The sequence below is a fragment of the Lytechinus pictus genome, chromosome 18 (genome assembly GCF_037042905.1).
Source record: "Lytechinus pictus isolate F3 Inbred chromosome 18, Lp3.0, whole genome shotgun sequence".
Taxonomy (NCBI): domain Eukaryota; kingdom Metazoa; phylum Echinodermata; class Echinoidea; order Temnopleuroida; family Toxopneustidae; genus Lytechinus; species Lytechinus pictus.
The window spans coordinates 1,727,879-1,741,794 of NC_087262.1; positions in this window are offsets into that span (position 1 = coordinate 1,727,879).

Genomic DNA, 13,916 nt, shown 5'->3' on the forward strand with positions numbered 1-13,916 from the left:
TTGAAAACCTATCTCTTTAATTAGGAAATTGCTGTGTACAAGTAGATTTAAGTAAACAGAGCTCTGTACGTAAGCACAGCTGAATATCTTCAAATAAAAGCTGCGCTATACAAATTATAAATGTATAATCATTATTTTTATTGTTTACATATCATAAAAGGCAAAATGATCTACGTTGCAAGTGCGTCCCATAAGGGAGTGATACATGGACGTGAATTAAAATATAAAACGTAATTTTAAAAAGAGAGAGTTTGCTAATGAGAGAGAATAAAATGCAGATGAGCGCATCAATAAGTGAATTAATTCATGTTTGGAAATAAAGGTGTAAACCTATTTAAAAAAACAATTGCAACAGTACAGATATATATCACACACAGGTACACATGCATATGTACATAATATATAATCCAAGACAGAAAAAAATGCATTTTTGGTTAGAAAATAACTGTAAAATAAACTTAAAACTTTAGCTAAAAGGGGTTTAAGTCTTCATTTGTTTAAATCATTGACTGCAACTGATTTGCATTCCAAACAATCTTGTTCATTTTGAAATAAATGATTACATTTGTGAGTAAGATAAAGATACAAAAAATTAAGTAGAACATAAATAATAATAGAGAAATAGATTTCTAATCATTTTTTTAAATCAAAGTGATGATAAATTTCTAATCAAACCATTGGATTAAAGAGAAAATATATATAAAAATTGAATAGGTAAGGGAGAAAGTAGAAAAGGTACAAAAAGACATTAAATAAAATGAAAATTCAACAGAGAAATATGAGAAGAATATGATGATCCGTTTAGTGGTATAGCAAAACTCATAAAGATACCAATTTCACTGACACTATAGGGCGCCGGCGGCTATGGGCTTCACTCAAATTTGAGAATCAATTTTCCAATTTCTTTGCTCTTCTTACTTTGCTTCGGGCATTTTTTGTCCTTCGAAAGTGCAAGGTTTGGAAAAAAATTATTTGAGGATGAGTGTTTCAGTCTGTTTTATAGATCCAATGTCAGACTGCACTTTTAAAAGATTTTCATGCAGCGCGATCCTTATCAGTGGCGGATCTACAAGGGGGGGGGGGGGGTTAGGGGATTTAACCCTCCCCCTTCCCTTGGACTGCTAAGTAAAAAAAAGTAATGACCTAACTACAGGAGCCCTTTTTGTGCTTTTAAAATTTACCGGGAACAAAAATGCCCTCTTTTTTCTAGAGAACCCCCCTTTTTTTGCTTGTCAAATTTACACCAGCTCCCCCTGTCAAAAAAAAATCGTTCCCATGGTCCTGGTCAACCCCCCCCCCCTCACGGAGAAAAGTGAGATCGGCCCCTGCTTACTAATGGTAGGATGTGAAAGCCTATATGTAGTATGCCTAGCAATTGAGTCTTGGAACTCTTGTTGGAATGCTCCCCAGGGAGTGGAGAAGGTGCATACATTGTATGCGGGCATGCAAGGATCCGATGACCGGGGTAATAATATGTCTGTAAAGCGCTTAGAGACGTCGTTCCGATGTATTAAGCGCTATATAACTGCGGAATATTATTATTATTATTATAATGGTATAACCGACCCCGTCCCTCTCCCAGTTTAAAAAGGGAAGATTCAACAAAGACTTTTGTCACTTTTTATCCTTGCCCTTCCAAACTTTCATCAACAATCCCTATGAGAATAGTTATTTATTTTGATGTTACTTTCAGAACTATTGAATGCTAACGAAACCTAAGTGTCCTTTTTAGTGTCCATTTTTTTTTTCCAGACTCGGGGCAGCACCTTGCCCTTGAAAAGTGCACAACTTTTAAACCTGTCAGGTTTGATAACGTGGAAATAAGGACAAGAGAAGACACCTTGTAAAAGAGTAAGAAAATAAGCTGTCAAATACTTCAGAGAAATATGCTAAAGGATATATGCATTGGAGGTGATTTAATTGGGGGGAAAAATTTACCTCACATTTTTTGTTGCATATCGTATTGCAAAATTTCATTTGCAATTGTGGTGAGCATGCCGGAGGGAATGGACACGCTGACCAAGGGAATATATATCACAGCAGTTATATTATTATAAACTATATTCGCCCTTCGAGTTAAAATGTAAATTATGAACAGTAACTTACCCCAATCTTTTATCATGAGGCCTACTTGGTCCTTTTATGAGACTGAGATACACTGCTTTCTAATTTCATTACGATAACAAATTTAAAGGACAAGTCCACGCCAACATAAAGTCGATTTGAATATAAAGAGAAAAAAACATAACACTGAAACTTTCAGCAAAATCGGATGTTAAATAAGAAATTTATGACGCTTTGAACTTTCGCTTAATTTTACAAAACAGGTAATATGCACACCTTGTTCGCCGGTATGGAAATGGGGGGGGGGGGGGGGACTGATGACATCATACATTCACTATTTATTTTGAATTTAATTACAAACATGAAACATTTTCCTTTTCTTCTCATTGTCATGTGGAACAAAGTTGTATTCTTCCCATGTGGAATTACAATTGTTTTAATTAAAATTCTGTGGTGCAGTCAAGTTTGTCATAATTGTCAAATCTGTACAAATAAAAAAGTGAAAAAACCCAAACAAATGAAAAAGCGAGTGAGGGACATCATCGACCCTCTCATTGATTTTGCATATCACTGATTGGTGCATTTTTTGAGAAAATTTAACATGTCATAACTTTCTTATTTTACATCCGATTTTGATGAAATTCCTATTTGTATGCTTGGTTTTTTCTCTTCATTGATTCAAATCAACATTTTTCTTGGGTGGACTAGACCCTTGAATACGCCATAATTTCTTTATTGATTGTTAGCTAGCGCCAGCTCTTGGTCATGAAAGAGATAAATTGGTGCTCTTCAAAAGTAACTTCCTATACCGAATAAGAAATTTCTCTTTTTAATTCGGATGTGTATCATCAACACTTCATCCGCGACTCCAGATGTATAGGCCTACAAGGTAAAAAAACAAAAAACACTCTAACCTAGTTGGTCGAATTCTATCGATCGAGCATAATTCTCACGTACTTATCAAAGTTTTATTTAGATTTATTTTCAAATGAATACATTATGAAATAGAAAATAAACGACAAAAATGTTTGATTTTGTTTATATTATCAAACAGATCAATCGAAATATGTTTATTAATGAACCAGGAAAAATTGAATTTCATTGTTATTGAAAAATATTCAGGATTTTCATTCACGGTATGATTTGGTTCACATGATTTAGACGTCTCTCTAAATGTTTCGTTTAGACTGCTAGAGAGACTAAAAGTTGATAGTTTTTTGGGCAGGATTTTCTGCATTTGTTGGAATAATATACTAAAAAAACAAATTTACAATGTGTGAGACATAATCATAAGATAGCATAAAGTACATAAACAAGTGACAATCTTATATATAGTGACTGGAGAAAGACATAAATACAATATAGAAAAAAAAAACTTAATTAGTAAAATGCAGAGGCAAACTATATAAGCAAATATATGCTTGAAGCATAGCAGTCATAGTTAATGTTGTTATCGAAATTAATTTGATAAAATAGACTAATCCTCGATAATATTTAGTTGTTACCATTACTGATGCTAAGTTGTTGATGTTGAGACAGTTCAGAACCAAATTTGATGAAAATCCAAACAGAGAGGCTGAACTTGAGCTCATAATTCCAATATAAAACCCCAAAAGTTTTATGATTTCGGATTGATTTACTTTTGGGACAAAACAAACCTGTCTGAAAACACATTTTGTTGAAAAGAGATGAGGGAAGGGACATGTTTTGAACGTTGTGCATTAGCCAATCTACGACCCATGGCGCGAAAAGGACAGATGTGAAAATTAGACATAAATTTGGTCGTCTGCTTTGAGACGCCAAGGTCGTCCCGGGAAAGCTTCTACTCGGCGTGATGTCTGCCACCATCATGACATCCCCTCCACCATCATCATTATCTCTTCGCAACTTAGACATGATCTTAAGATTTTGTAGGAAATCAAAGTACTACGTGGAATACACTTCTTCAAATAACTTCTACAGAACATGCACAATATTTTGCCTTTTTAAAGATAATCTTTTTAAATTGAAGATTCCGTCAAATATTGCTTGCTGATGTTGTAACGGACCTGAATAATCCTTCACTCACATTTTGTTAAAATGTCAACGAAAAGCAGATTTTTGGTAAAAGATTCGTAAATTAGTTTTACATTGGTTTCAATAGATATTCATTTCCAAGAAAAGGTTATTGTTATTGGTTTCAACGACAGTGAAACTAAATTTACTTTGAATAACTTACCATTAGATTATGCTTAGTAAGTAGTTTACAAGATGTCCATGTTAAATCATTTCAGAAATAAAATGTTTAATAGTCAGTCAGTTTGGGTGGTATTTAAAAATTGATTTAAGATTTTATGCGGAGTTACAAAAATAAGAAAGATATTAGACAATCTTGATATAATTCTTTACTAGATATTTTTAGATATTCTGTATATATTCACCTTTTTTCTATACCTGATGTTGAGTAATGCTGTATACATGCAAATATATTGTTATTTTATATCATGAAATAAAGTATCTCGGAAGAGGAACTTAAAAAGAATATATTCAACAATAAAGGTAATTCAAATCATACAATAGAATTAAAGGGCAAAGTAAATGAACGCTGGGAGCACGGGAGAGTAAAGCATAGGTTAATTTATATCAATGTATATCATAGAGTGTTTTTCCGAGTGTTTCCTTCTATCGATAGACCACTTTCCTTACTTTTAGAGATCAATTAGGATTTCATAAGACCTACAAACCGATATGATTTAATTTTTAATGACCAATCTATGATAGAGCAATTATGAGAAGTAGCATATTTGGACTTGCTCGCTTCGCTTCCTCATAATTAAATGATAATAATCCATACACTAACTCAAGTCTTCTATATTATGTATATATATATGTTTTTTGCCCATCACACCACTGCAAACGTCCATTGCTAAACAGTTACCTTAAATACACAGGGAAAGAAGTAAAAGTGTCCCAAAAGAATGGGGCGATTGTTTGAAGGTTGTGTCGAAATCAGATCCGCCTCGCCTGACCTTCTGAACTTGACTGAACAGCAATAATGAAAACTTTGCTATGATTGAGCACGGTTTAGGAGGAAAAGATTGGGCAATCAATTCCTAGGAGGGTTCCGATTGATGAATGAATAAATGGATAACCCGATGAATGAATTTACTGAAACTTTTTCTTTCTTTTTTTATTCATATGGTACACTTCAGAATATTCGTGGGAACGGAAGAGTGAAGAAAAGAAAAACCAACAGTAGCTGTTTGAAGCTTTTTATATCTGAATAAAAGAATTCCTGAATGAAAATATACACACAGTTTTCCTTTTCAGCCTCTTGCTTTACCGCCACCATCAACATGATCAAATAGCTTTGATAAGGGAAACAAATAGTTCATAAAGGGGTTATCAGAATTCATGTGAAAGATTGGATTTCGAGATTTAGACAATGACACAACTAAACGGAAAAAGGCCTGTAAATTAAAAAAAAAATAACAATTTTTATTATGCAAACTTTGGAATGAAATGTAAGTTTAATATACTCATCACTAATCATCGCTTTCGTGTTAGGAAACGTAGCGATCTTAACTCTAACGCTGAAGATCATTTCAACTACTTATAATTCATATTGATATAATGAAGGATGAAAATAAAAATGCTGCCTATTGGAAGAAATCAAATAGAAATGCGCATAGATGCAGACGCCACTTTTAACTTCCACTAAAAATTTGATCCTTAACCTTCATACGAAATATCATGTTTTTTAAATTTAGTTTTGAAAGTATGTCGTTGGATGTCGAGTGGTAAAGTTTGTTTTTCCTTGTTTGTGCTGATATTTTTTGGTGAAAAAACCCGCCCCTCTCCCGTATGTGGCAAATTCTGGATCTGTGGCTGTTGTCAGTTACTCGTATGCCATTTAAACCCATGTTGGATCCCAAATTGTATTTTTGTCAACCAATTACAAAAACCGTTTTGTTTCTCATATACCATTTTATCACGCGATAATAATTCTGTTTCACATAATTGTCAGATAATATTTAGTCATTAACGAAGCATTCTGGTTCTCAGTCTTATTTCGTCTCCTCAGAATTTTGTTCAAGTATCGATTCTCCACAGGAGAACCGTTCTGTTTCACAGATAGCATTTCGTACCTTGACTCCCATCTTGTTACTCAAAGCATATTTTGTCACTGTAGAGCCATTTATTTTATCACATTTATGACCATGTTGTTCGTCCAGTATTGCGTCATTCGACATGCTCGAGAATCATTCTATTGCCAAATACCATTTCATTTTTCAGTGTCCATTTTGTGACTCAAATATACAGTATTGTCACTAATTAGTCAATACCCGTTTTGCTTCTCACATGCTATTTTGTCACTAAAAACATTTCTGTGTCAATAATATTTTGGTCAGTTAAGAACGGTTTTGTTTCTTAAATATTATTTTGTCCCATAAGAACCTACACCTTAGTGTGTCTTAGGTTCTTACGCGACAAAATAATATTTAGTGTGTCTTAGGTTCTTACGCGACAAAATAATATTTAAGAAACAAAACCGTTCTTAACTGACCAAAATATTATTGACACAGAAATGTTTTTAGTTATTAAGTAACTGGGAAAAAATGTTACTCAATGTATTTATTTATTTCAAACTTTAAGTGCCATTGCTTCTCAAATATCATAATATGCATATGAGAACCCTTTGAAACTAAAAAAACTACGAAGTTGTCATGTAAGAACATTTTCGTCACTGTAATATTATTTCGTCACATAAGAGTAATTATCTCTGAAATATTATTATGAGTCTTTAAATTCCTTTTTAATAATCATAATCTATTTCCTCTTCGAGGTTATCATAAGATATTTATCATGGCCATGGATCGTCTAGGAAGTAATTATCAACTTCTTTCTCTTTCATAAACTTTATGAAACAAATAATCAGTGATTTTCATCGGCTGTTGTTATAAGCTACTGAAATCCTTGAACCTGATTGGCTGACAGTACATTAGTCATTGAAAAACACTGATGAAACTTTTCATGAAAGATCACCTTAGCCTAGATTCCACAGTTCCATCTACATATCTAACGCAGGATTAGATGTCGATATTACCTTGCACGCTTTTTACCCATTACTTACCATTTTAATTTTATCAAAATAGTTGATTGGAATTTTTTTTGCTATTCGCCTTTCTGGTATGGTATAGAAACAATCCGAGAAAATAAAACTCGAATAAAGTGTGTGATGTTCTTCTTGAAACGAATTAACAATTCTTCCCTATCTGTTTTTCTCATATTTTACAGATTACGTAATCCACCCAAACCAAAGGAGTTGACATAGGATGAAATCACCAGACCTAGAAACAAACCAATCGAATTCACAACTCGGGATGAAATCGCCAGAAATAGAAACAGACCCTTATACAAGTATAAAAATGAAACGAAAAAGTGACACTGGATATAATGACGAGATTGTGGCGAAAACTCGGCGTATGGAAGGCGCAAAGAAAGCTGTATGCTCTTCGGATTCATCAGGGGGTGATACTATCCAAGGAGACAGGCATACAAAGCCAATCATACTTCCTTCAGGAATTACTTCCAATAGCACAGAAGTTACACCACCCCACCATGACTCAAACAGCTTGTCTTCATCTCTCCTTTCACCAAGAGGTGTTGGTGAGCGTGAATACGTGGATTCGCTCTCGCGCTTGAATGTAGCTAGGCTCTCCAATACGGTGGCACCAGGACTGTTTGGAGGGCTGGATGATCAAGAGAAACTCATGCAGAGAAATATAGAACCAGGAGACAGTCTTGCCAGATTGTTTAAGCAACGGTTTCCCCAAACCCATCGGGATTTTCCTCTGGGAAGGAGCGCATTCCGTGAGGTATGCAAAGAAAAACCATCGACACCGTTCAGTCCGCAACTTCTACCGCTTCGTCCGAGGCTGCTAAACGAGCAGCTCTATGGACCTACTGGTGTAAGACCGAAGGTTGGAAAGCCGTTTGCAGGACTCAGTGACATTGATGTCAGAACCAATACAGTAGGCAAGGCTGGAACCAACACAGTCGACAAAAGCAATATCCCAAACCAGACGCAGCCCATCAGTCAGCCACTACAAGAATCCCGTACACGGCATCTCACTTTGGCGCAACTTTCTGCCAACGGGACGAGCCAAACATGGCCACAGACCTTACGCCTAGGACCTTATCGTTCGCCCCGGCAAAATCTGCTCGAAGGAAGAGTAGAGAGTCATCATTTAAACAGCATGAAAGCAACCCAGTTCATGCCATTCGGACGGTACCATGGGAATGCCAGCGACAACAGTAGGAACCAACACATGAGCGCACCGAATAATATTCAACCCTACATGGCGTTACCAGGATTGATGCTTGCTGCGACCAGTCCACCTCTCTGGCAACCGCCCTCTCTTGGGATGCTGACCATGCCTTCTGAGAACTGGTGCGCTCGCTGTAAGACAAGTTTCCGCATGACAAGTGATCTTGTCTACCACATGCGAACATACCACAAGAGGGAGAACCTGACGACGGGTGGTAGCAGTACAGTGGACGAAGCTGCAGTCAGCAGTGCCGGCAGCGTCACAGGGAAAGATGACAAGCAAGAAGGGGACAAAACTGGTGATGAGAAAACCCTTCGTTGCAAGGTGTGTAGGGAGACATTCCGAGAGAGACATCACCTGACACGTCACATGACGTCACATGTCAGGTGATCTATCCTTGAATATGATCTTCGGAGAAAAAACAAACAAACATACTTTTGTATACAAAGATATAAAAGAACAATAAATATGCATGCGAAAAGTATAACATCTATATACAAGCATTACATGAGTTGTAAATATAAAAATTAGGATATACAAAAGATTCCCATCAAAACTTGAAATCATATATTATTGACCTTTCACTATCCGATGAATTCCAAGTCATGACTATTACTATGTCGTTTAAGAATTAAATGTCCCCTCTTATTACGCTATTATTGTTTGTGTCCTATTTCAATTCTGTTCAACAGAATTCTTGGTGTGTTCCCCCTTGACACCCTGAATGCTTTATGTGTATACCCTTGGGGAAATACCTCGCTAGAGCAACGAACCCCCAGACAACCATTCCTTTGGATATGATTATCCTCAGCTCTTTACCCCTGAGAAAAACTGGCCAAGATAACAATCACTAAACCAGAACATATACCCTCAGACACCTATCCGAAGGACATCCAACCTCCAAGGGAGCGTTTCATGAAAGGACTTGTTCGACGTGTGATCCAACAAACTTTGTTTTATCCGAGAGTAACCATAGTAACAGTCAGACACGTGCCCTTTTCGGCCAATCAAAATTATCTTGTAGATGACAGAAATATTGATGAAGTACGCTGTCCTGGACAAGGACGCGATGAGCAAATGAGCTCCAGACAACTGGTACAGAGGACAGTAACTACCACCAGGGAAATTGCCTTCCTCCTACATGTCCTACATATACAAGCTAACATGAGTTATTATCACGATTGCCATTTTTATTATTGCTAGTTGTATCTTCAATATCATTATCATCATTTTAGTTAGTAGTTGTTCAGAGTTACTTGTCCTGTAGACATTGTAGAGTGGCTGTCCCAGAAGATAATTGTCTGGGCTAGTTGTCCTGGTATTGATGTCCTGGAGAGTGCCGAGGGCTAGGGGCATAAACTACGGGGTAATCGTGCTCGTAGGTAATCATCACTTACATGACTTATGGGCATTTGTCATGTAGGGTGGTTGTCCTAGTGAGGAAAGGTATTGTCCGATGGCGAAATGGTCCTAGTAGGCGATTACCGTTTGGTCATTTATCCGGGGGAGGTCCAGGGATATGGTTCTTGAAACATGTCAAAGAATAAGGTTGATGAGACATGTGGGATGGCCAAATAGAGGAGAGCGTAGGGGGGGGGGGGTCAAAGAGATGGGAAACAGACGAGTGAAATGAAATGAAATTTCCCCAGAATGAGCATGAAGTTTAACAGATAATATTTCAAAAAGATCTTCTTCATGTTGAATATTTAACCTATGTAAATTAAGTCTACAATATACGTATAGACATGGTAGACGTAAAAGGTGTACTGAAAGTATCACATTTTTGCAGACATTGTCTGAAGAGGTGATAGGATCGACACATCTCTTCTAGAAAATCTTCTGTCGTGTTTTGTGACTCGATTATCAATATGCCGGGCATGGTGGCTCAGTGGTAGAGCGCCCGCCTGCCTCATGAACGGAAGGTCGTGGGTTCGATCCCCGGAGGATTCATACCAAAGACTTACAAAAATGAGACTTTCTGCCTTTTTGTCCGGCGCTCGACGTGTGACAGTGGAGAAGGGTAGTAATAACAGGCTATGTTATGCAAGGCCCGCTGGAAGAACAAGCTTACTGCTTAAGTGGCTATCCTAGGAAAATAAGAGTTATTAATTATTCTATCAACATGAAGTGTAGAATGTGTGTAAATAAAGTGTGTGGTTGCTGGCCTAAATTTTCAATACCTTTTTGTCTTTTCTTTTGGCTCAACACGTAGGTGTGTAAATCGGCATTACTGGCAGTCAAACATCGAACGAATGTGAGGACACAAATAAGATTACAGAAGAAAATAAGGGCGGTTGAGAGAGGGATAAATTTGAATGAAGGGGTGGCGAGAGAGAGAGACAGACAGACAGACAGAGAGAGAGAGAGATAGACAGAGAAACAGAGGGGGTGGTTAAACTGTGTGTGTGAGGGTGTGTGTGTCTGTGTGAGGACACAAGAGTTTGGTTGGGAAGGTGGTGATGCAGAAAGTTGATCTATGTGAGGACAAAAAGCAACGGTCGGCAGAATGGACGATGTGAAGTGTGTAATGTTGTGAGGACACACTGTGATTAATTGAGAAGGGAAGGGTGCAGAATGAAAGTGCATTTTTGCATGTGGGGACAAAAAGCGATGCTATATAGATATGATAGACGATGTACAGAGCGTAATGTTGTGAGGACACATTGTGATTGTTTAGAAGATAACTTGATGGAGCGAAGAGTATCGTTGACGGGGGGGGGGGGTCTCAAGGGGGCGAGAGAGAGAGAACATCGTTGTAGGACCACAAAGGGATGATTAAGAAAGTTGGCGAGGTTGGAGAGAGAAATAACTTATTGTTGTGAGGACTCAAATTGAGAAGGAAGGAGACACAGAGAGTGTTTTTATGAGGACACAATTAGTCAAGGACTGAGGGGGGGGGGGGGGGGGAATCGTCGCCATGACATTCACTTCATTGTATGATCTGAATTAATTTAATTTCATGTTCAATGCCATGTGCCAAAACCAAAATTTATTCAGAGTGGAGGCGAGGGATTTAACAGAGCATTGATCGAAAAATCTTTTCCGTAAGTAAATAAACATTGAACAAAAACAAAAATTCATGACAGAAGTCAACTTCTAAAAGTACTCGGTCGACACGAACATTGGAATGAAGTGGATAACAGTGTTTTGGATTTTTTTTTGATCGTTTCATTCAGACTGCAAGTTTATTTGATAATTTCCAAATAACATTTGTCGAAATTCGAGTGGGTTGTCAGAACCAATTGAATGCAGACGACTCTGGTTGATATGGTAAGCAAAAATACACAAAAATGGTAGGAAAAATAATATAATACGATGACGAGCAGGCAATGTTCCAAAGCGGATTGAAGTTGTCAAGTCTAATTTGCGCTATTCGAGTTTCTTGCAGATCCAATTCCGGTCCCTCTCTCACATATATATATTTCAAGTATTTGGGCAAATATGCAATATTGCACGTTTTATATGCTGATAAGGACGTTTTCGCACGGCGACGCTGAAAGGATTGAAGAATTTAGAAAATGATAAAGGAAGTCTTTGTCGGAATTTATTTGTGAATAAAAAAAGCAGTTTTTTTTTGACAAATTCTTCCCAGCTGTCTTTGTCATTTTACGGGAATTTTCAATACATTTACTGCGTTCTTGAATCCGTTATGCGTCGTTGCAATGCGAAACTCCCAAATGAAGAGAGGAAGGGCGTTATATATGAAGTTTGTATGATGCGCGTTTGTGGAATCAGTGACTGAGTCAGAGCATGGGGCTTACCTCCAGACTTATGAAAGTGGTCTGGTAGCAGAGGAGTTCCCAATCTGCTCATGAAGATCTAAAACCGTTTTTTTATAAAGCAAGTCCACACTCAGTTACTGAGAATGCGTATAATAATTTCCGTTTACTTGACTTTCTCACGAGCATATTCGAGTGCCGTGGCCGGGGGTCGAACCCCGGTCTTTCATATGCCTAGAAAGGCGCCATAGACCACTTGGCCAAGGTACTTCCATTTGATATGGCATTCGATTGCACTACCAACTGATGCTATGAACAGTAACATCGACGAAACATGCCTAGGATTCGAACCCATGACCCTCTGTTCCAACGATAAGGGTAAAAACCCCTAGACCACATCGCTACACTCCGATGAATACAAAGAATATCTGAGATGTAGACAGGTGTGTTAACCACATAGGTGTTTTATGAAGCTGTTCGTAAAGCCCCTTTTACAATTGGTGGTGTGACTGCTTACAACCGTTGCGATTGTGTGAAATATAGTGACCAAATGATCGTGAACGATCGCAGGAGCAATTGTGAAGGCCCCGAACGACTTTACTTGTGATCCTTTCTTGTGGTAAATGATATACGCCATATTTTCATTGATGTAGATTTATAGCGCATAAGAAATAATTACAGCTTAAGAACTACAAATCGTTCGTAAAGTCACTCGTAACTTAGGAACAGCTTTATGAAACATCATCCTGATGTGGATGGCCCTCCAATAAGCACACCTTGTGAAATCTAATCCTCAATGTCAATTTATTTCAACAATTTTGGTCTTTGAGGGAACCTGAGAGCTCTGATCGTGGTCAGATTAGGGTGAGGAAATGCTCCTGAACTTCGCAAACTCTCTGTCGGATTTCAAACCTTAATATTTTTAGCTTTTGTTCAACGAACAAACACTGAAGTCATAACTCTTTTATTATCCCCCAAAGTGGTGAAAATGGAGGATCACCTTTCAAACTGGGGCTAAAAAAAAGAAATATCTTAATGAAATGTCCGATTGCTAGGCTCCACATAAGAGTTCTTGAAGGGGTCACCTCCTTTCTATGACAGAGGCCGCAAGCTGAGAGACGGAGTGAGAGAGGGAGGATGAGAGGTGGAGAAAGAGAGTGTATAGAAGGAGAGATAAAGTGATATATGTAGCGAAGAGAGGGAGAGAGAGAGAGGAAGAGAGAGTGGGAGAAAGAAAGATATTAAATAGATTTATAGATAGAGAAAGAACAAGAGAGGAGGAGAGACGGAAGAGGGAAGGTTGGGGTGAGATGATAAATAGGTGTGTATAGAGAGACATATAGAGAGTTAAAAAGTTAGAAAGAGTTAGAAAGAGAGAAAGAAGAAAAAGGAGTGGATAGGGATAGTTTAGAGTGTATCATCCCTCAGTTTGTTTCGAATCGAATCTGAATGGAAGCCTAAACCCAACTCCCTGCCTAAACGCATGTTGTTCACTTGTATGTATCTATCTTGTCATACTCAACACACTCTCAGCTCCTTTACTCCCCCCCCTTTCATATCATTCATTTATTCAACCCCTCTTCCCATTATCTCCCCATCCATCCACCCATCCTCCCATCCATCCATCCATCCATCCATCCATCCATCCATCCATCCATCCATCCATCCATCCATCCATCCATCCATCCATCCATCCATCCATCCTCTTATCCATCCATCCATTCTCCTATCCATCCATCCATCTTTCCATCCATCCATCTATTACTTTCATTCCCTTCTCATTCTTTCTCTCTTCCACACACACACACACACACTTTCTCTC